Source organism: Cylas formicarius, unplaced genomic scaffold, assembly GCF_029955315.1.
Source record: "Cylas formicarius isolate icCylForm1 unplaced genomic scaffold, icCylForm1.1 PGA_scaffold_12__32_contigs__length_19106922, whole genome shotgun sequence".
NCBI classification, from domain to species: Eukaryota; Metazoa; Arthropoda; class Insecta; order Coleoptera; family Brentidae; genus Cylas; species Cylas formicarius.
Genome location: NW_026844225.1, coordinates 12150907 through 12174695, shown reverse-complemented (window position 1 = coordinate 12174695; position 23789 = coordinate 12150907). Strand labels below are relative to the sequence as shown.

Sequence of the window (23789 nt, the reverse complement as noted above, 5' to 3'; positions counted from 1 at the left end):
GTAAGTAATTGTTTATCAATAAGACATATTCGTACAATTTTTTTCTTGGACAATAAAGTATAGTTCATCACGAACAGCACCATCCTAATCGTCGAAAGAGAACATAATTTTTTATTCAAAATTTTGAGTTTTCTGTTTCCTTAAATAACTGAATGATTTATTCACAATATATGCATATATAATATTGGAAAAAATATAGTAAAAATATATGTCGCATCATTTCGACTTCTTGCAGAAGTTGAAGTGTGAATATCTAAGATAATGAAGAAAACAGAATTGAAAATTTTAGATTCTTGTTGAGTGAGGAGCATTTAACAAGACATACGTAGGTATGAAGGAAAGGAAGAACAATGGATTAATATATTATATGTGAAAAAGAACAAAAATGGTTATCTATAGCATGCGCCCACTGAATAATGTTTGTATTTTTTTATTAGGAATATTATCGGGTCTGAAACTGAAAGAGGCTTCAAACTTTTTTGTTTCGTAAAGTGGCGGTGAAATAAGTCCACGAACTTGCAAGCTATATTGTGCACATCTCTTTGATATGTATTTTTTTTAGTAAATTGTTTTTTGTTTATAATAAATTGATACCGATAATTTTGTGACACAAAGATCAAATGCAGACTTTTCCATTTTTTCAATGACTGAATCCGCTAATTTTACTACAAGTTACTAGCAAGTAAATTTAAAGCAGTTTTTAGTCTTTTAATTATATGTTCTGTAATCATATGTTTTGCAAACGGTAACCACATGCAATAAAGAAGTTTTTTTGTTTCTTCGCACCCCAAAAGTCTCTTAAAAGACTTCCCGCGAGGGAGGAAAAACGTCTGTACGTATTCATACGTGTGTGCGTGAATGGCGACGCATTCCTATCTCTCCATGTTACCCTTGGGATTAAATTTTACATGTGGATTGACAATAATAACAATATATTTCTAAAGAAATGAGCTTTTAAAAACCCGGGAGCAGTCTTTGATGTCGATATTAACAATCCGGAAGTAAGACGTCTTTTTCTTTCTTTTTTTGCGCCCTTTGCAGACAAACGTCGCGTTTTTTTATTTAATGTCCCAGAAGAAACATTTTATTTTGCCCCGTACAATACGCGCGCGGCCGGATTAATATTAAACTTTGATGTTTTAAATGAAAAAGCATCTTTTGATGTAAAAACGAAACGGGCAGCGGGAGTCGATATTGTCGCGAAACGAATTTTTCTCAAAAATGATTACTCGCGAAACTCTGTTATATACGGAATCAAAAGGGAGATGAAAGTTATTGATGCTTCAGTAATCTTGATTATCCTCAATTTTGTTCACATATTGGTACCTGTTCGATACTCGAACACAATAAAAAAAGATTACGCGCTTTTTTTTACGCAAATCTCAACTAACGGAATATTTTACAATGGGCCACAAAGGACCCACTGATAATTTGAAATTCACATTGCCGGATTATAATACTAGCAGGGTTATTTAAATAGTCAGTAAAAACCTAATTCATTGTCAGCTTAATTCAGAAAATAAATAGATGCACTTCGTCAGATACTCCAATAAAAAATCAGGTGTTTCAGTGAAATTTAAGACAACCCTGCTTTTTATATATAGGATGTTATATAATAATTTGTTAAAATGTAATAAAGATTTATTTTTTCATTAATTTGATATGCTAGGAGATTTTCTTAACGAATTGAATAATGTTTCAATTATTTGCATATTTTACTTTGTTTCCGCACGCAATTGCAAATATTTTGACTAGTGTTAAGTTTTGTATAGATATTTTAAGTATTATTATTATTATTGCGATTATATTTCATGTAATTAATTTGATATTAAAAAAATTAATAAAAGAAAATGCTCGAACTATGAAATTATATTATTTTCTAATAAATTTAGACACTAAAAAAGGAGGGAAAACAATTTTGTATTTTAAGCCTCATACTAATGAATTATAAAAACCGACCTGCTCGCTGCATATGTCCTTAAAAATGTTGTATCGAATTTAATTGATGCCTGATACTTTGTCCGGAATTTTACAATAAAAAATGGTTACTGGGATTAACTCAGGGTTAAAATTTGTGCAAAAGTACGAAAATGGCACTGATTGAGTGGATGTATTGTTAGTATTCAATTTTAAACTGGCAGCGGTAGTATTTTGTGACTACATGAAACAAAAATTAAATTATTATTATTAATAATGCTAAGACTGCTGTAACAATGTTCAGAACAAATCGAAAGAGAATAGAACCACTACAGACGTTAAATTTAAACAACTGTGATATTGTTTTATGCAAACGCACAATGCTTTTTGGTATGTCTTTGGTTAGCACCTTATCATGGGAAAATCATGTCAATAATTTAGTAGATAAGTTAAACAAGGTAAAGTAAGTTATATTTCATGGGAAACGAAAAAAAATGCTTTATCACAGTAATTTTGTTTAACATATGAGTCTTGTTATATATGGAAATTGCAGAGACATGGAAAGAATTTTTATTTGTCAAAAGAGAGCCCTGCGAAACTATATTGCAGTTAAACTTTCGAGACCGCGTTTTGGAAAATTTAAGGAAAATAAAATTTTTGCTTTAGACGCAATCTTCATACAAGAGAGTATACTGTTCGTCTTTAAAAACAGAAACCTTTTTGAAAATAGTGTGTCTCAGGAAGTTTATAGGACAAGAACCATGAATTACACATGTCCCAATCATAGGCTGAATATGAGTGAGAAGAGTGCGCATTATCAGTGTATTAACTATTATAAAAACAATTAGAGATTTTAAAATGTTAAAGAAAACAATTTGTAATTTAATTGTAGAATATAGTGTAGAAGAATACATATAGGACAACCACTGTGAATGACACTATTTCAATGAAATTACGCTTTGAAATAAAGATGATTTATTATTATAATAGCAAGCCGATATGAGCGCCACAACAAAGAATTATCTGTGGCAGCTGTTTACTTTTTAATATCCTGTATCATGTCGAGATATTTCAGATGAAGTGCCGATTAAAAGGTAAATAAAATAATACTGGCACTATTTATTTAATGTTACATGTACACAATTTGCATAGTGTAAAAATAAAATATACGAGGGAGTTACGAATTATTAATGAACTACATCACTTAGAATTCCATAAGCGTAGTATGATATGATCAAAGTCAAGGGTCTTGAGAATGGCAGGTAGATGAATTACCTGCGCCTTAATGTTTAATATTATAATTATAAGCAGTTGTTGACAAAGGTAGCTGGAATTTCTGTATTTGTTGCTAGGAAACGGCTTAGTAAAACTAGGCTTTTTAAAAATGTTGCAAAAAAATGAGTTGCAAAAATCGCAAAAATAGTTGAAATGCGTTCGAATATGACTGGAGTTGGATAGTCAGCAAAATACCGACTTGTGCGCAAGAATAAACGCGGGCTCAATAGGTCACCAAAGAGAAGTAGAGGAAGAAAAGAAACTGTAATAAATCCACTCGTCATATTAAAAAAAAAATACCTATGGGTAAGAAGAAATTGTAAAAAACTCTGAAGAAAATGAATTTTCATAATGAAAAAAATGATAGTCCCCTTATTCTATATCTGAGCTTCAACGACTACAGTTCCTCTGACAACTGGAAACATAATAAAATTTATAAATGAAATTGTATAGTAAATAGTAGATTCTTTTTAAAATAATAACATTTATTACAATTTTATGAAATTCTTACTTCTATATAAGATTTTATTTACTTGATGAGAATAATTAATATTTCATTTATCTGGCTAAGATCGGTAAATTAATAAATTTCTACATGCTATACAAAAAATTTAATCTAAAATTGATTTTTCGTGTAGAATCACACCATTTATACAGCAATACATGATAAATACAACGCACAAGGAATAACTCCCTGTGTTTATTTTATTCGTCGATATTGCTACAAAAGCGAATTTCAAAATTGCAGCTTTACCCTGTTTCATGCGGCAAAAATTCAATTTGCTTTGCATATTTATACACTATATCAACAGAAAATAATCACTTTGCTTGTAACCGATAGAGCAAATGTTTTTAGCGTTAAAAATTAAAACGAAAACAATGACACTTGCGCGTACGACAAAAATTAAATCGGGGCAGAACGCGTATTGGAATGAGGGGAATATTTATTTATTGCGGGGCCGTATTTTAATTTTGATATTTAATTCGCCAAAGCGGGGCAACGTTTTACGCCTAATATTCCGATAAAATTCAAAGTGAAAATCGAGCGCGTGTGCGTTTATAAATTTAAATATGCAAAAATCGCCACGGAACATGACCGTTGGCTGTTTGTAATTAGATTTTATTATGGAAAATGAAAATAACTGTTATGTTATTAAAATTTCGACGGTTAAACGTGATCTGTAGTTTATCAAATTGTTTTGGTTAAAATCATATCGCAAGAATAAGTGCTTTCCGGTTTGAATTTCTGTAGTGCGTTAGGAAAGGCGCTACAAAGTACAAATTTCTTCTATAGTCTACAGGAGACTTCTACCTATTACGGGAATAGACACAAAATTGTTTATTGTAAGTTTTTCAGAAAGATCTCCGCTTTTGTTTCTGTGAATTATAAAATAAAGGATTAACAGCCTGAAAAAAATAGACAAAAGACAGGGTTAAATTAAAAATAAATGTAACACAATACTTTTTATAAAACTTCTGGATTCCTCCTGCGTCGGTTTTTGTTTAGTCGACCTAGCTAACGTTTCGCCAATCATCCTGTTGGCTTCTTCAGAGCTTGACTGAAACTGGCTCATTTTGTACCTGCTTTTACATTGTTTGAGATTCTCATATTGGTGACAGATTGTTAGATTGCTTATAGATTTCTATAGACTCTCGGATTTTCCGTTGATAGAAGAATTGATGACATGCAAGAATTTTAGTTTTATAGAATAAAATTTTATCCGGTTTCGTGATTGTGTTCGGCAACTGCTGATGAGCTTATTTGTCTTAGTCTTAAGGCTCTTTCATATTCTTTGAGCCTAGTTGATATTTTTCGTCCGGTTTCTGCAATGTATTCTTTGCCGCATATGCATGGCTGGCTTCTCAAATCGAATTTTGTCTTTGACGAAACCAAGAGATTTTTGGACAAGTGGTACATCTGGTTTTGACGTTATATTTCCTTAGAACTTTTGATATATGGTCATTGATGCTTTGAATGTAAGGAAGGACAAAAGTGGCAAGAGGGGGATTGCTATTGGAAGGTTGTGGAGAAGTGTATTTTGTGATGGAACGCTTAATATCTTTAATATGGAAATTATTAGAGAGAAGAGCAGAGGTAAAAAAATACTGAACAATATTTATTTATTTATGTATGTAACTATGTTTAAATCTAAAATAAAATTGCACACTATTTTTATTACCTATTTAAATTACTTAAAATTATTCACATAATATATCAGTATCACTATCGCTATCATCGACTGTTCTAATTATTATTTGTTCTATATTATTTGCAATATGGATATAAGATTGTTCTGCTTTTTCTATATATTTAACAGAATTTGCCCAACTTTGTGGAGGGATATTAAAAACTTCGGTTTCTGTAAGTTTGAGGATATTGGAGTTAACACGGGGAAAAACATTGTTAACACGAATGGCAGCCTTAAAACTGTATGCCCTAGATTTTTTGCATAATTATCACAGACGTATTCCTTTTGTAGGTTCAAGCTTTGTTTGCTCAATTAATTACTTTTTGGTATAATCTTCGTGAAAATAAATGTTGTTATTATACATGTAGTTTGAGATTGTTGTTTTTGTGTCACATGAGGAAGGGGTTTTAGTCAACTGTCTACTGTGATAACTTGCATTGTCCATTCCAATGACGCTATTAGGAGGAATATCTAATGTAGACACGCTTTGTTCCTCGTATAACTGGTAAATTTTAAGCCGTATTATATCTTGATCACTTTCATCTACAGTCGAGAAAATATCAGCATCACTTCTTTTTTTCCTCGCTGAAATGGGATTATTCACAATTTTCCATACAGAGTCAAATAAACATTATTTATAACTTCCTTAGTCTCAATGGAATAGTGTTTTCTACATTTGGACGGGAGCATCTCCTGAGATACATTAGATTCGCACATATTTTGCATAATTCGCACACGATTCAACACACGCTGTATTTCACACGAGATAAGAATGATTACTAATAAACTTAAACTAAGTAGTATACCAAACCAAAGAATATTAAACAGAGGTAGGTATAAAATTATTTTCTATTAGGGACCACAATTTCACCTGAATTTAAATTCCGAAACTTTAGGTAATAATCTTGTTGCATTGTATGGTAATGACTACCTTTGGATAATCCCATTCAAAAGCAATTGGTCACTTTCTCTATCTATGAACAGACCATAAGGTGTTTTAATTCTGGGTTCAATGACTCGGGCTGAAATAGTTTGACGGCTCTGTAAACAAGAGAGTTGATGACCGATGGTTTTTGGGCCTGTGTGCGTAGATTTTCTGTAAACACAATGACCCAATGTTAGGCCTGATTTGCTAGTGATAAGAATATCTAAGAATGGGAGTTTGTTATTAATTTCTAGTTCAATGGTAACACGTATGTTAGGCTATTTAATAAAATGACAACCGATCATTAAATACGTTAATAAATATTGCTATTGCTTTTAATTACCGTTTCTGATGATTTTTTTACTCCGGTTCAGAAGTTTCGTCCCCTTTTAAATCAAGCGATATTTGAATTACACTTTTTGCTTAAAGAAAGAGAAAAATACGACGCAACTGCATGTTCGTAGTCCAACAAAGGCTCTTTATTAGCTCTATTTGCTGTCAGCTCTATACGTAGATTATCGGACAGTCCGGAGAAAACCTGAGATTCAGCAGAAAGTGACAGAACGCCAACTAACGACCTCTATTCACTTTAAAGTCTTTTCTTCTTTGAAGTGTTTACTGGTCCATATCAACGCAAATAAACGGTGACAAAGAAAATCGCCAGACGGTTGAGAACGTTAGAAGGAAAATCCATTTTAAAATAACAATTTTACCGATCTTAATGTGGATCTGACTTTACTGCCGTACTAAAAATATAAACCGATTTCTTATAGCTGTTTGGGCATATTGCAAACCGCACAAAGCGAATAATTTATAAGCGTCGCAACACTCGGATAAGTTTTACTATTCCTGAGTTTCATTATAGACAATATATCTTCCCTAATCTTTATTGCGGATGCCGTAATTACAGATACGCGAATTCAAAAATCTGCTGTACTTTAAAGACCAAGTAGCACGTGTGGTCCCTATATTCAAAGTTATGTTCAATTCTAAGTTCTGCCTTAATCTTTCAATTCAAATTTCAGCAATAAAAATGTTACATACGTACGAGGGGGTACCCATAAAAAATCGGAATTGAATTTTTCGACATCAACGGCGTAGTTCATGCAGAGTTCGTTCCACCAGGTGAGACCATTAATCAAGCTTTTTATCTGGAAGTTTTAAGAAGATTGCGCAACAGTATTCCACAGAAAAGACCCGATTTGTGGCGGACAGGGGACTGGTTCTTTCACCACGATAATGCACCTGCACACACAGCCATTTCTGTTAAGCAGTTTTTGGCTAAAAATGGCATGGTTCCTCTGCCCCATGCACCTTACTCGCCTGATCTGGCTCTGTGTGACTTCTTCTTATTTCCACGTATGAAAAGGGACATGAAAGGACAGCCATTTGACAACATTGAAGAGGTCAAGAAAAAAACGAGGGATGAGCTGTCGGCTATAGCCAAAGATGAATATAAAAAATGTTTCGAACAGTGGAAGTACCGCTGGGACAAATGTATTAGTTGTAATGGAGAGTATAGGGGATAAGGTCGTTCTGTGATGTTCAAAACAACATATAGTTTATAAAAAATGATTCCGGTTTTTTTTGGGTACCCCCTCGTATTAAAAACGTACCAAACTATTTTTATACTATTATTATATACCGAAGCATAATGCGTATAATTGTGATCTTTGGTACAGATACACTTTAAAAAATTTAGGTCTCCAACATTAACATTTGAAACACATAGAAAATATTGTAAAGAAGGGCTTGAGATCCACAAACCACAAACTTTTTACTTCGAGAGGATATGCATAGAGCTGAACTTTTAGTTCTACTTTATTTTGATAAATGGATTTTCATCAAGTAAAAGCCACTTCAGTTCAAATGTTATCTTGTTTACTAAATATCGAAGAGAATTTGTTGTTACGATAGCGTTAAGGTGTAAAATAACCTCTAGAAAACTCCATACTTAATAGAAAACGGTCAATAAGTAGAAAGCACAATTCGTACTTTACGTTAAAATTTTCCAACTTCAAGTCTTGCCCTTGGTTCGAATAATTATTCTAAAAATAATTGACATTCTTCGTATCTGTGTTAACACGTGCAAAACATACAAAACAAACTTTTATAGGAACAAGTAAAATTAAATAAAATAATCTGCTCTCGTCATCAGTTGAAGTTAAAGTGCCACGTCACACGTTGTATTACCAATAACGTATAAAATTACGACGTTTCTTTTGTTTCGACTCAAGGCCGAAGCGACAATAATATTGTTTATGATAGCCTTGCGAATGTCTCGATCGTTCCAACCCTGAAAAACTTTTACCCGGTCTGGATTAGAGGAAAGCTTCAGCTTAGTTTTCCATTACTAACGGCGCTTTACTGCATCATGCAATTCGGGTCCTTCGCGTTATTAAGTGTCGGAGGGTAATGTTCACCTTGAAAACGTATTTATAAACATGTAGCGACCAAATGACCTACATCCGGTTCAAACAAAGCCAATCGATATTTCGCTATCTTCGTACCGATTTAATTATATACCACATTACACCCCCGCCGCGGCCTTTTGTTAGTTTGTTTTTGTCTGTATCTACGGACCAGACATGTTGACGGTTTTTACGACAGCGCAACAAGTATCTGAGAACAACACGATTCAATTCACATGAAAATTTTATTGGATGGCACTGAACTCATAAACTTCTTCGTTTTGCTCGAATTCCGGCACGAGATCCTCTATAAATGTTTTTAGGTAAGTGGAGGATAAAATTCTCGAACAAAGGTGTATCCAGCGCACCATATCATATCTTCACTTAAAATATCCTTCCTGGAACAAGGTGAAGCGGGCGTTCAATTTATCTTGATAACATTTTAATTGACTGTAACAAAAAAACAAAATGTAGGGTTAGTAACAAAAAATTTTTCCAAGTGACGTATAAAACCAAACACTACCAATTTTCTGACATATAAGCCTACATCATATATTTTTAAATGAAACACCCTGTATATTAGATATGTGTTTAATAGACTATCTTATTCCGATTACAATGATATAACACTCGTTTTTGACAAAGCGGCAAAAATAGGAATTTTTTACATAATTTCAAAGAGTGCCGTGACTGACTGCAACCAGAATAATTATTTACAAATTAAAGTAGAACAAAAACACTAAAAATGAAAGGACGCACTAAAGTAAAAAATTCCTTAACAATTCTAAATACTGTTGCATGTGACCACCATTTTCCTGAACGGAGTTCTCTACACTCTCCACACTCTAATTGTATGATGTCTTGCATTTAGTGATGTTTCTCTTAACTTATTGATTGCCGAAGTTCCAGCACATTATTACAAGGAGTTCTGTGCACGTGACTTTTTACGTGTCCCCAAAAGAAAAAATCCATTAAAGTTAAGTCGGGGTTGTTGGCTGGCCAATCCATAGTTCCGCCGTTCCCTATCCAAATCCTGGGATATTCCATGTTAAGAAAATTTTTAACTTCCACAACATTGTGAGGAGGGCGACAGTCTTGCTGCGGTATAATCAGCGCTGATATTTTTAGGGGTAAATTGTTTATATATTGTTCTATTTGGTGCTCTAACAGTTGCAAATAATGACCTCCAGTTAACTTTTGATCTATAAATATCAGACCCAAAATATGCCCATCTATGACACCACACCATACATCAAGTGAGTGGTACCGCTGGGTTTTTATTTCGTGTATTTGTCTATGATTATTTAAAGCCCATTATGGCGTATTTTGTCTAGTACAACCCTTTCTTGTATCGAAGGAACTTTCATCAATCCATAAAATGTTTTTCAAAAAATTGTTATTCTCATTATGTCTATTTAAAAAATCCAAACAAAACTAAAATTGTTCTGCAATTTAAAAGCATTATATTTATATTCTTTCAAAACTAAGTGGATTGATCCCCGGAATATACCTGTCTCTTCATATACTCTAGTAATAGAGGAAACTGCACGTGCTTCATAGAATTCTAATTTGTTTGCCTTATTTTCTTCATTTAAAACATTATGATTCCGGCATACCTTTTTAGCAGGAAGAGTACAAACAAGATAAATATATTACATATAAATAATTAAACCAGTGTAACCAGAAAGTAAAACTTTGCACACCCTAGGAATAATTACTTTATAAAATAACTTAGATCTACTGTGCCTGATGGGTAACAGATTCGTTTATAGATTAGAAACAATGCTATTCAAAAAACGTTTTTGATAATTGTTTGATTTTTTTAATGGAAAATCGTTTAATATCAATATTTTTGGACCGAAAAAGAGTATTTGCAAAAATATTATATGAAACTAGATTAAGTTTATTTTTTTGTGTAGTACACAACCTGGATCTTATGATGTTATGATATTGTCAGCTGTTCGCGTCACGTAGCTGCGATATCCAGCATGCGTCGGAAAAACAGACAAATTTGAGTGGATTTCAACCAAAGTTTGGACAATAAACATAAACATGACCTAAGTATTTTCAATTTTGTGAATATTGGGCGGCGGAACATCCCCAAGAACCCGAACCGCAGACTTCTGCAATCTAAAGGCTCTCTCGGCCTCCGTCGCGTTCCCCCACAATAGTAGTCCATATGATAAGACACTATGAAACAGTGCAAAATAAACTATGCGAGATGGAACCTTACAATTGTCTCAGAACAAAAACCTGAGAAGACAATTTACCGCACAGGTGGTCTACGTGAGGCGACCAGGTTAAAAATAATATACAGGGTGTTGCATTGAATAAAATATATGTCAGAAAATTGATAGTGTTTTGTTTTATACGTCACTTGGAAATAAACTTGGCTACTAATCTTAAATTTTGTTTTTTTTTTACCTTGAGATCTATCTATCTAGAAAAATTGAACGCACGGTACTATAATAAGCTCATTTGATTCAATTCTCAATTTTCCTTTTTAATGCTTCACTAAAACCGTCATTTAAAATGATGACATCCAAAATGTTTGCGGCCAGGAACTTTATCGTTGAAATTGGAAGATTTTTGGGGTTTGTTATTTGCTTCGATGCGTGGTTCTGGTTTCTTCATTGTTGCATGTGCGGCGCCTTTGATGGTAATGGCGCTGAATTGGGGCCTTCTGATCCTCTTCCAGAAGAGCCCTGTACTCTCGAAAAAGTAGAGCACTTGTTCCATGCGAAGCTTAGATGTTCGTCGGCTCAATGAATTCAGATATTATAGAACTTCTAATCAGGTGAAGATGAATTGGAGTTTTCTCCTCTTCTGATTACAGCCTCGATATTGATTTGATCTTCCGTGATACAGTTTGTAGAAACCATTCACTTCTCATTTTGTCAAGAAACCAGAGCAGGCAGATTACGGTTGGGATAGTTAACGAGTATATTACTACCTCTAGAGGATCAACTATGACTCCCTCCATAATTATAGACATTTAGTTCGCTTCCTTTCCCTGGCTAGACTCTCTAGTGCAGCTTCTCGCTTTCGGCTGTGAGAGTGAATAACGTTTCCTCCTCCTCTTGGTAGAATTTGCATTCAGGGTTTTCTTTCACTACCATTAAGCTTAGATGCTAGAGTAACATATTTATTTATTATGAGAATGTACCCTAAAATAACGAACTAACGTCACAATTTACAAAGGTACACTAAAACTAAGTCCATTTATCTTAACTCAAAAGAGTAAGCAAAACTATTTCTAAACCCGAAAATCAAGTAAGAATTTAGAAATAAATTTAGTCCGAGCGAAACACCCTTATTGCTTGATTCATAAATCAATTGAGCGACAAAGGAAAAATATCGATGTGCAAAAAGCAACTGTAATAATTTCTTTTCAAAAGAGATTATGCTTTCTTAAATTTGTACTATATTGAGGTGCATAGAATAAAGCAGGGGTTCTAGTCATTACTACCTTAACATTAAAAGATAATTTTTCCAACAGTTTTGGACAGTCTACTCTGTTCCTGTTATTAACAATATTATACAAAAAATGCCACTATATATTATTCGCCTAAGGCTAAGAACATAGCGCGACGAGGAGAGCGGCGAGCAAGCAGCGCGACATCGCGTCCAAAACAAACCTGTGGAGACAGGTGCGTCTGCACGTAGTAGAGATTCAAAAAATTTTGTTTTCGTTGCTCTGTCGCATTATAGACAAACCATGGATTGTCAAAAATTAATAGATTTAGTCGTTCTGAGAGAGGGTTTATGGGATCAAAAAGATAAAAATCACCATAACTGGTACATTTTATATAAATTATGGGATGAAGTGGCAAAGGTCAAACGAATCGTAAGTATCTTTTATTTAACAGTTACAAAGTTTTCAATTCTATTATTACATAAATACTTTTGGAAAGTCTCTCTAATATCAGACGCAATAATTGTACTAATATTATATACTAATATTAATTATATTAGATAATGTAGGATCATTTTGATGTTCATTGATTAACTGAGTATCAATTCCCTCAAGATCTAAAATTGTATCCGCAAATTCTGGATGTGTCTCAATAGGTTTCCATAAAAGTCGCCATTTAGCATTTAAAATTCCGAACGCGCATTCTACCGTTCTTCATGCTCGTGAAAGTCTCATAGTGAAATATTCATTTTCGTCACTTTTCGTCTCTACCTGTCACCAATTTGGTAATCCAGTCATCCAAGACGGTGTTTATACCCCTCATTAGCCCCCCACCCCCTCAAACAATATATAAGCAGGTACAGACTAAAATACGAGCCAGTTTCAGTCAAGCTTTGAAGAAGTCAACAGGATAATTCGCGAAACGTCAGCAATTTCGACTAAGCAAAAACCGACGTTTTCCTTATTATTTTTGCCACAGTGAAAGAACCTACCCGAAAAGTAAATTCTCTTTATGTATGATATTGTGGACTCCACATCACACTGGCAAGCAATAAAACTCAAGTTTCTGCAAGACTTTTTCATTATGTTTGCTTGAAGGTGGTAGACACTGATTCAGTAGAAATACTAAAAGGATGTCGAACTTCATTGTCTTTATTTTTAACTTACATTATTTGTTGTAAGTTAAAAATAAAGACAATGCAAGTTCGATGTCCTTTTAGTATTTCTTTTTCACTGTGTTTTCAATATGAATTTTAAAACTCAGTTTTGTGTCTACACCAAGATCCCTGATATGCTTCACTTCTTTAAAACTTACTCCATTGAATTTAAAATTAAAAGATATATCATTGTTTAATCTACTGAACTTAAGACAGTAAGATTTGTCAATATATAAAAACAGTCGACACTAAGGAGAAATCCAGATGATGGGAGTCTACAACTGCGTTGAACGTTGTTTTTATATTATCATCTTAGATATTAATTAAGTGTACAATTAATTTTTTTTGTGAACCGAATCAACGAAAATAATCGAAATTTACGTAAAATGTTTGAAAAACTCCCCTATCAAACTTGGCAAAAAAAATCGGACCTAATTAATTTCGAAATTAGGCAACGATCTACCCGCAGCCCCCGTAAAACGCGGCCAAGCCAAAAATTGAAAATCTCATGCGAGGGTCGAATTTCCCGAAGCCAAATTCGGTTCGGTCAATTTTGATTAAAATAATTAAGTCGGCCTGCCGGACTAAATTCATCAACCCAGATTATTTTTCGCTCCCGAGGGCGCTTCGCTAAAAAATATGTTCCGGATCCGGTCTAACGTGTTTAGACGCTGCCAATTTCTGATCTGACTGCCATAATTTGCAATATTCACGTTGTTAAAGTTTTCGTTTTTGTAACAAAATGCAAAAAATATTTTTATATTTAAATTTCAAATGTATTATCTCGAAAGGGAACATTGACTACGAAATTATCAATAAATTAAATTAATGCGTGGACTATACAGATTTCGAAAAAAAAGTGGACATTTATAGTTGCCTGCTCCATTGCACAAGCCCCACACAACTCTTTAAGGATTGTTGGAATTGTTACAGATTCAGTCAAAACAAATTTTGCTTAGATTATTTGGCGAATTTAAAAAGCAATTAAATAATTTTATGAACATGAAAATGATTATTTTTCGAAATAAACGAAACATTAAATATGTTAAATCTTACGTACATTTAATAATAATATTAATAATAATGTCCTCGAAGGTGACGCTAATGATATTACCATTCCGCAAAACTGCACGATATCGCGGGCTTGACGCTAAAGTTTGTCAACTTTTATATTCGAATTATGCAGATTACACGCTCCTTTTGTATTTGCAAAATGTTTTTAATCATTTTAATGGGTTCTGCTGGAATTAATACTCATTCAAATATGAAGAGCGGCGAATGGGAACGGCGGAGGGCCAAAAAAAAAGAAACGGGCCATAAGAAAGTGCAAAATTTACGAGGGAATAATTTAAGTTTTTTCCAGGAAATTGCATCGATTCTTCTTTGGACCAAGGACCTCCTCTTTTTTTATTTCGACAGTCGTATATTTCGAACATTGAAAAGTCCGCTTTATGAGTTCGACAATCCATTGCGCTAATGCGGGGTATTAACGAGGAAGGAAAAAAAAGTAAAAAGTATTACTTTGATGAACGAGACTATACACCGCGGAAATGTAAACTTAAACAGAACCGTTCTTTTTCTTCTTTTATTAATTGTTTTTTTTTATCGCGAGGCGTAGGCTTTTCAATCTCCTTCCCTAAATATCAATATGAACCAATTAATATCAATCTAAATAAATTAAAATTATATATAAGAGCTAAGAACATTATCATTGAAAACTATTAAAATCAATATCTACTGATAAGTTTACCAAAGTATTCCATAGTCTGTCAGTAATGTAATTCGTTAGTTTGAGAGAACATTAAACGCATTCCTCCAAATGGAGTAGAAGTATGGCTAATAACAACAACGATAAGAAACAAAATACGAACGGTCGAATTGGACTTTATGAGAAGATGCCTACAAGTCACAAGAACTGACAAAATTAGAACTGCAGAAATTTGCCACCGAATGAAAGTAGAATGCTCCATAACAAGGAAATTAGTAAATATTACAATGGTATGGTCACGTACAAAGAATGCCAGAACACAGTTGGCCAAAACGAGCACCGGAATGGCAACCTTCGGAGAGAAGACTAAGATGGGAGACATACATTGACATGCAATAATAGAGATCTGAGAGTACGGGACTGGAATGGAATAGAACTGTGGAGGATAAAAACGGCGAACTTGTAAAGGAAAATGCCGAAAAAGAAGAAGACAAACGTGATCAAAATGTCAGTGTTGTAAAGTCATTATATGATACAAAAAAGAAATAGAAATTGTTAACTACGGAAATCCTAAAACTATAAAAACAACTTTGAGATTAAGCTCTTACATGAGATTATTAAGACATTTCAAATTCGTCAACAGAATGACTAACCCGTATAAGGCTCAGTGTAGTTCTTAAGATGTTATGGTTCTCGTGATTGCTTTTTCTGTTCGTTTTTGTCCCCATCGTTGGATTATATAGAAACTTTGTAAAACTCAAATTTTGAGCCTGTCGATCTTTTCAAAACTTGCCGCTGTAGTCAATCAGTGGTTCATTTTCATATATTTGCCGATGTTTACCACGAATCACTGCCATAATTTATTTCTTCTTACGACTATTCTATTTTTAAGCTTTGTTTATAACTGCTTAGTGTGCTTATGAATAGATAAACTGTCTTAGCGTCTTCTAACAGTCTAACAGTCTTACCTAATTTTCATTAAATTTGAGAAATAGTTCATCTCCACATAGTGGAGTTAGCATTACACCATCTAAGAGACGTCCAGTTTAGTCAGATCAATTCTTATTCACAAAATGTTTCTACCAAATAACCTAGTTTTACTCAATGCCGACAGATCTTAAGTGTTTTCTGCTTTCTATTGTGATGCTGACCACCAAAATTTCCTTTTGAGAGGAGTAAACTACTCTGCTCTCTAAAGAAAAACACTATAGCGGCAATACAAGACTTTTAAATAGGGAATAAAATTAAGTCCCAAAAGGAACGAACAACTGAACTTCCCGCTTTAATATACGAGGCATTTTATTTTCTTAAACAATATGGTACACCGGAGAGCGGGAATTTATCGCAGCATCATCGCGTGTACCGTAAAATTCGATTTGCACGACAAAAAAAAACAAACAAACGAAATAGGATAATGTTACAATGTATAACAAAACTAAAGAAGCAATCCAATCAATCTTTTTTTGATAAATCTCATTATCTGAGAGTTACTATTTGATTATTAAAAGAACTCGTTTAATAACAAAGAGCTTTGTTTCCCTACCATTAGCGTTTTTGTTTAAATGTCTACTATATGGTACAATGATGATTTGCTTCTACAGTGTGTCCCACTTAAGAACTCCCCACACACCCTTGTAAAATCTTTGTTTATGGTTCGATTTTGATTTTTTTTTGTAGGATAGGTCTCTGAACAATGCACTACAACCTTGTTTTGCTTATTGCCCCAACTTAAAGTCATGGCCAACTGAGACCACTTAACAAAAGAGGGAGAAGAGAGAAGTACTAATAGGGATTTAAAAAAAAATAAATTAGAAACGTACTAAAACCTTATATTTCTTATTACATCAAGATGAAGTCATGGCTAACTGGGACTAATTTTTTATGTCAAATATCGAAAAGGGCTATTGGGGATTTCTTTTCTTTAAAGTCTAACTATACTAATTTCCATGAAGTTCGAAAACAGGGTGCTCAAAATAAGTGTTACTAATGTAGAATGTTTGTTTATGGCTCAATTTTGATAATTCTTTTTTTTTACAACGCTGAATTATTTTAATTAAAAAGGATTTATAATTATCATCTAATAATGAAAATAATAGAAACATCAAAATTAATTGACGTCGTCATACTGTTTCCTTTGTGAAAAAAATTTGGCATGGAGAAGCGAATATTCGACAGTCAAATTCACTCCCTAATTTAAATTTTAATTTTGTTTACATTATATCTTAGTATATCTAAGATATACTAATGCTGTTGTTTTAAGATAATACTAATAAGTCTTTTTTATCATTATTTTTGAAATTTGTATAATTAAAGTTTGTAAGATCTTAGAATCACATAAAAAATCACACTTACAATATTTAATTTTTTAAAACATTGACAACAACGTTGATCATTGGTCTAGTTACTTTGAGGTAGTCCTGAATATGAATGTGTTGTCATTTTTAATGCGAAAAGTCTCTAAAAGTACTTCTCGATTTGCCGCTTCAAAAAACTGTGTAGTTGTATAGTTAGGTTTAAAGTTGTCCTGAATAAGGATTCGTTGATACTTTATTCTTAAAGAAATCCCTAATAGCCCTTTTCGATATTTGACATCAAAAATTAGTCGCAGTTGACCATGACTTTAGGTTGATGTAAAAAGAAACATAAGATTTTAGTGCATTTTTGAGAGATCTATCCAACAAAAAACTATTGTCAAAAAGTAATCAAAGATTTGATAGCATTTTAGTTGGCTGTAACTTTTTTGTTTTGTAACTTTTTTGTTTTAGATATCAAGGTAAAACAAAAAAACAGAATGTAGAGTTAGTAGCCAAGTTTTTTTTCCAAGTGACGTATAAAACAAAACACTATTAATTTTCTGACATATAAACGTACATCATATTTTTTAAAGGGAGCACTCTGTATATTATATATGTGTTTAATAGAATATCTTGTTCCGATTACAATGATGTAACATAGTTTTTTTTACTCAAAGAGTGAGAAAAAATCCATTAAAGCGTCTGTTGGCTGGGCAATCCATAGTTCCGCCGTTCCCTATCCAACCCCTGGGATATTCCATGTTTAGAAAAATTTTAACTTCCACAACATTGTGAGGAGGGGCACCGTCGTGCTGCCATAAAATAAGCTCTGATACATTTAAAGGTAAATCTCCTATTTATTGTTCTATTTGGTGCTCTAAGAGTTGCAAATAATGATCTCCAGTTAACTTTTGATCTATAAATATCGGACCCGAAATATGCCCATCTCTGACACCGCATCATACATTAATTGATTGGTATTTGAAGACCAACATCGCGTATTTTGTGTATTAAAACCTTTTCTTGTAGTGAACGAACTTTCATAAATCCATAGAATATTTTTAATGATGACTATTTAAAAAATCGTTACAAAACTGCATCGTTATTTGACATCGTTCTGAATTTAATTTTTGAGTTTTACGAAATTTAAATGCATCACATTTATATTCTTTCAAAACTGAGTGGATGTGGTTCATTTAAAACATTATGGTTACGGCACACCTGTTTAGCATTTAAAACATTACCGTTTTCTGCAAATTTCTTTGCCAACCTTGGAAATATCTGTTTTGAAGGTGTTCGGCGCTCTGGATAAAGTCTAACATACTGACGACGAACTGCGGTTGTATAGTTTTTGCTAAATTTGCGAAAAAACATTTTAACAACAATGACTTGAACAATAATTCAACCATCAACGTTGTTTGCTAATGTGGCAAACATAAACATATTTTTATTTGTCAGTCACGGCACTCTTTGAAATTATATAAAAATTTCCTATTTTTGCCGATTTTTCAAAAACAAGTGGACTAAAATATAAAGTGTGTTACATCATATATAATATACAGAGTGTTCTTTTTAAAAAATATACATCATGTAGGCTTATATGTCAGAAAATTGATAGTGTTTTGTTTTATACGTCACTTGGAAAAAAACTTGGCTACCAACCCTTCATTTCGTTTTTTTGTTTACCTTGATATCTCTAAAAAAAAAGTTACAGCCAATTAAAATGTTATCAAGATAAATTGAACACACGGTACAGCATTAAGCGGGGTGTAGTCTAGTTAGGTTCTAAGTACTCCTGAAAAAGAATTCGTTGGCAATTTATTTATTTTTAATCCCAATGGTACTTCTCTCTTCTGTCTCTTTTGTCAAACAGTTCCAGTTGGCCATAACTTTAAGGTGAAGCGATAAGCAAAACAAGGTTTTAGTGCAGAGATCTATCCGAGGGTATACAGTTCTGAAGTGAGACTGGCAGATATCGTCTTCAATCATTCTTCCATTAACATGACAACTCTAGCTTTGATATAGAAGTTTTTACTAAAATATAAGGAACTTATTTCCCAATCAACTATGTCTTTCCCCGTTTTGTAACACTAATTCTGAAAATAAAATTGGAACTAGAATTCGAATAGATTTGAGATTCTTAAAAAAAAACATAAATTAGAGCCATTTACAAATTTCGAAGTAATAGAGTAATTAATCTGAATCAAAAAATAAATAATGCGCGTGTGTGTCTGTGTGTGTGTGTTTTTTTTTTCACCTAATAACCCAATATCGTTCTTTAGCACGTGCCCAGGAACAATAATTCAAGAATCGACCAAGTCTCGGACACGAAAAAAGGAAAATAAACAGATCATGGCCGCCAATATTTACAATGGACTAAGCATTATGGTTTTTGAACGTGCCGAGAATGATGGACCGTACGAACGGGACGTGTCACGGTAAATCTTCGCAGGACAAAACTTGAGAAAAACAAAACACGCACGGATTCCTTAACGGCTGGCCATATTGCGAATTCCGGTAATCCGATATCTGCGTCGATTGAGTTACACATTTCCAGGTCTCGAGTTTTAGAACGCGACGTTTTCCACCAACGGTCTCTCCCGTAAAACACGCCAAATGAAGATAATTGAAAAACTATTATTAAAATCCGTTCATTTCTTTCGTTAACTGACATATGTGTACATCTTTTTTAAACCTCACAGTCACCATTAAGAAAAGCATTTTCCTCCTCCATGGCGTTTGACTCCCAAAATAATTTTGGAAAATATCAGTAATAAAAAGTGTCGTTCGCTTCAAATAAATTAAATTAGTAACAATAATTATAAGTTGTACACCCTCAACAGAAAATTCGAGATTAGGAACAAACCAGAGATTTTCATTATGTCATGAAACTAAAATTCTTAGTGAAAGAAACCATCAAACCATCAAACCATCAAAACGTTATATTTGCATTTAAAAAATTCACTTTACATTAATAATTATTTTACTTTATGGGTTTAGTAGTTCCTAAAATGTGTTTACTCGCAGGATATTTATTTGTTATAAAGCATTCACAATTTGACATATTGAGAATATCTAGTCAGCTATCTTCCAGGGTAACTTATTATTTAATTACTGAGTGAATTTCCGGATTATTTTCTATTTTACAACTCGCTGCTGACGACGAAAATTTTAACAAGAACTAACAATAAGCAATTTATGCAACAACGAAGTCTTTTTAAATTTTGCTCACCCTGTAACTCCCTTGTTTTTGTTATTCACTTTTCCAATGCCCAAGTATGCCCGGCCGTCTTCAGGAGACTACTGAATACTCGATAGTCTTCAGGTGAATACGAGATATTTGACCAGTTGAAACATGGTAAAAAAGTTAATAATAAAGTCAACGGAAGTTCAAAATATCACTTTTCTTCAGCATTTTATATACCCGTCAAACAAACCATCAAAATCTAGATCAAAATAATGGTTCCCACAACTTCTCATTGGCAACCATTCTATTCGTCTGCAATAATGATGTAAGATTTACTTTTTAACCACATCGAACTATTGGACGAAAACGTTTGGGGTTGGCTTTGAAGCCGGAGAGCAAATAAACGAAAAATGTCATTAGGCCGGTGGCGGTTCAATTAGATTAGGTCAGGCTGTCACGTCAGAAAATTTGTTACTAAGGCCTCCTTTTCTCCTCTTAAATGCGATACTCCAATACATTTAAAACGACAAATGCACGGGGACGAGGAGGAGGAGGAGAAGGAGGAGGTGGGGGAGAAAAAAGACCGTCTCTGATAACAAACAAGATTAATGACTGAAACCGTATTTTTTTCTCTTCCTAAATATATCGAATCCGGAAACTTAATAAAGTAAACTTGGCTTTTGTTTGACTCCCTAAAAAATGAACGTTGGATATATTTGATGCATCGTAGTCGGCTTGTAAACAAGATGAAATTACGTTCCTACCAAGAGAAGCTAAAAAATCTCACGAAACTTAATTCCAAATAATGAAATCAAATAACAATAAAAGTTACTGGTTAGTATTACTCCAGTTCAAAAATTAAATAATACTAGATGTAATGTAATGTAATGTAAAAATAAAACAATTTTGAAGAATATAGTTAAATTATTCTTTATATCCGGATTTATTTGTTCTGCATCACATAGAAGAACATATCGCTTTAAAAACGCAGGAATTTTTAATTTTTGGGATTATTTTACACATTCAACTTATCCTCTTCAGACCTTAACTGAAACTTTTTTAGTTAATCTCTGAAGAAGGCAACGGGAAATCTGAAAGATTTGTAGATAATAATACTTTCAACATCGAAAATTAGTCGATCTATATTTGAACTATGCATTAACTCCAATATAAATGTTATGATAATTGTATTGCTCTTATTATTAGTATTAACAGTTCTAGATCTCCTTCTAGTCATTTACGATCTCCCGTAGTTAATTAGGGGGAACTTTCACTTATCCCAGGCACTCGTATGTCAGATGGATTAAGCTCTGTAAGCGCCCTTTATGATGGGCGCATTAACGCAAGGCTTGAATTAAATGGAAGACCGCGTTTTTAGTCGTTTAGTTTTCATAAACTACATGGAATAACAGATCCATAGCTTTCCTGGTACATAAGCACTCTTTTGTCGAAAACGTGATTGTGTACTGTTTGACCTTTGACTTCAAACAACCCTATAAGAATAAATCTAAAAATTACAGGATCTTACGGGCAATTCTGATCGGCAAAACGAGGGAGCACACGATCAGAAAATGTCTCATACACTAATTGAATTGTTTCACTGATTGTATGACATGGTCTTGAAACAACATATTGAAGAACTGTATTATCATGTCAGGATATCGAGCACCATTAACAGTTACTGCTGTTATTAAGCTCCAATGATGCCTCCGACCTAAAGTCCACGCCCACATTAATTGAATTTTGGAAGCACTCATACTTTTGCGAGTACACGCTGTAGAGAGCTTCTTGAAATTTGAAATTCTTATTCCTGGGTTTTCACCAACACTCTCACGCACTGCTTCGATATCGACATTCGAACGGTTTATTTTCTCATTCTTTTGACTATTCACAGGTTCAAACACTATTTTGACCATATTTTGCATTAACTCTTTAATCAACAATTTAATATTTAATTAAAATATTGGAAAAATAAATCGTGAATTGCTCTTGTTACGCAATAAATGCATAAAGCGACTTTCAAGCAAAATCAATTAACCAAAACTCAACACGTGTGTGTTCTATAATTCTTGTGCCTAGCGGACTACCTAAATAGTGCAATGGTATCCCGAGGACGTATTGCGACAACTATTCACTACCTAAGGCACGCTAAAGGTTAAAGGTGTCGGTGCGTTGCACATTAGATCAAATTTTCCGACGGTTGATCACAGTAATCGCAACCACATAGAACAATTTTACTTTCGCTCAGGCGAAAACTCGAACAAATAGGAACACCGCACGTCGCACAGAGGTCATTTATGGTCATTTAGGCGGCAATAAATACAAACATAGAAATCTTAGCTTTTAACTAAACTTAAGTTATGCGAATAGCTTTACATATATTAAAAGTTACATTTCATGTCTCACGTTTATAAATAATTAGTAAAAAAAATGATATTAAACCATAATATAAACGCTCTATAGAAGCAACCTCTCTATAGGCAACATTCCTTATAAGCAACAACAAGCAATTTGTTTTAGTTCAACTGTTTCTGTATAAGCAACTTATTTTTTTAAAAGCTAAATATTTTTGTTATTTAAATTCAACCATAAAATATGAATCACAATAAAAAAAGGCGTTCAATTTCGTTAAAAGATCCATTTTAAAGGACATTGAAAATGGTAAGAAAACAAAGGACATTTGTAACGAATATAAAGTTGCGAAATCTACAATAAGTAAGATTAAGCGAACGAAGACAATAACATATAGTGAAATCGACGGTGCAGTGTTTTCTTGGTTCTTGGAGCGGCAACAATTAAACCTTCCAAATGAAATGATAAAATTAAAAGCACTCCAAGTAAATAGACCAAATAATAGACCTGAAACATTTCTAACAAGTGAGAGATGGTTAACGTAGTTAGGTTAGGTAGAAGTTAGTTAGAGTATGTCGTGTAATGTGGAGCTAGCTAATGCTATCTAGCTAAAAATGGCGTCTAATAAAGCGCCTATAAAAGCTTTCCCAATAAAACTAACGTTAACTTTTAAAAAATCAGCTGTACGCATAAATTAGATTTATTGACGGAAATCGAAATCTCCTCGTTGCCTCAAAAATACGGATTTCCCAGTATATTACAAGTCATAAAAAAAGGTTTGGAAAATTTATAGCTTTTTAGCCTGGTATCACGATATATTCATACCTTCAGTAACTCGACACTTGGAATCTAAAAACCTTCCTGTAAAAGCCCTTGTCTTAGTAGATAATGCAATTTGCCACGGGTCTGAGAATAAGTTTACTGGTAGCAGGAATTTCATTTCATTTCATTGTTTTTCC

General features: G+C 33.3%; 2 long non-coding RNA genes across 2 annotated transcripts in view; one reads left to right on the top strand and one right to left on the bottom strand.

The window, feature by feature from the left end:
- The window catches only part of LOC132708836 (uncharacterized), a 367983-nt gene that overhangs the window by 313709 nt on the left and 30485 nt on the right, over positions 1-23789 (bottom strand). The gene's annotated exons all lie outside the window — the stretch shown is intronic.
- On the top strand, positions 8885-21275 carry LOC132708837 (uncharacterized). Its single transcript, XR_009620038.1, has 3 exons — positions 8885-9040; positions 19574-19808; positions 19863-21275. It is a non-coding gene; the product is annotated as an uncharacterized LOC132708837 (long non-coding RNA).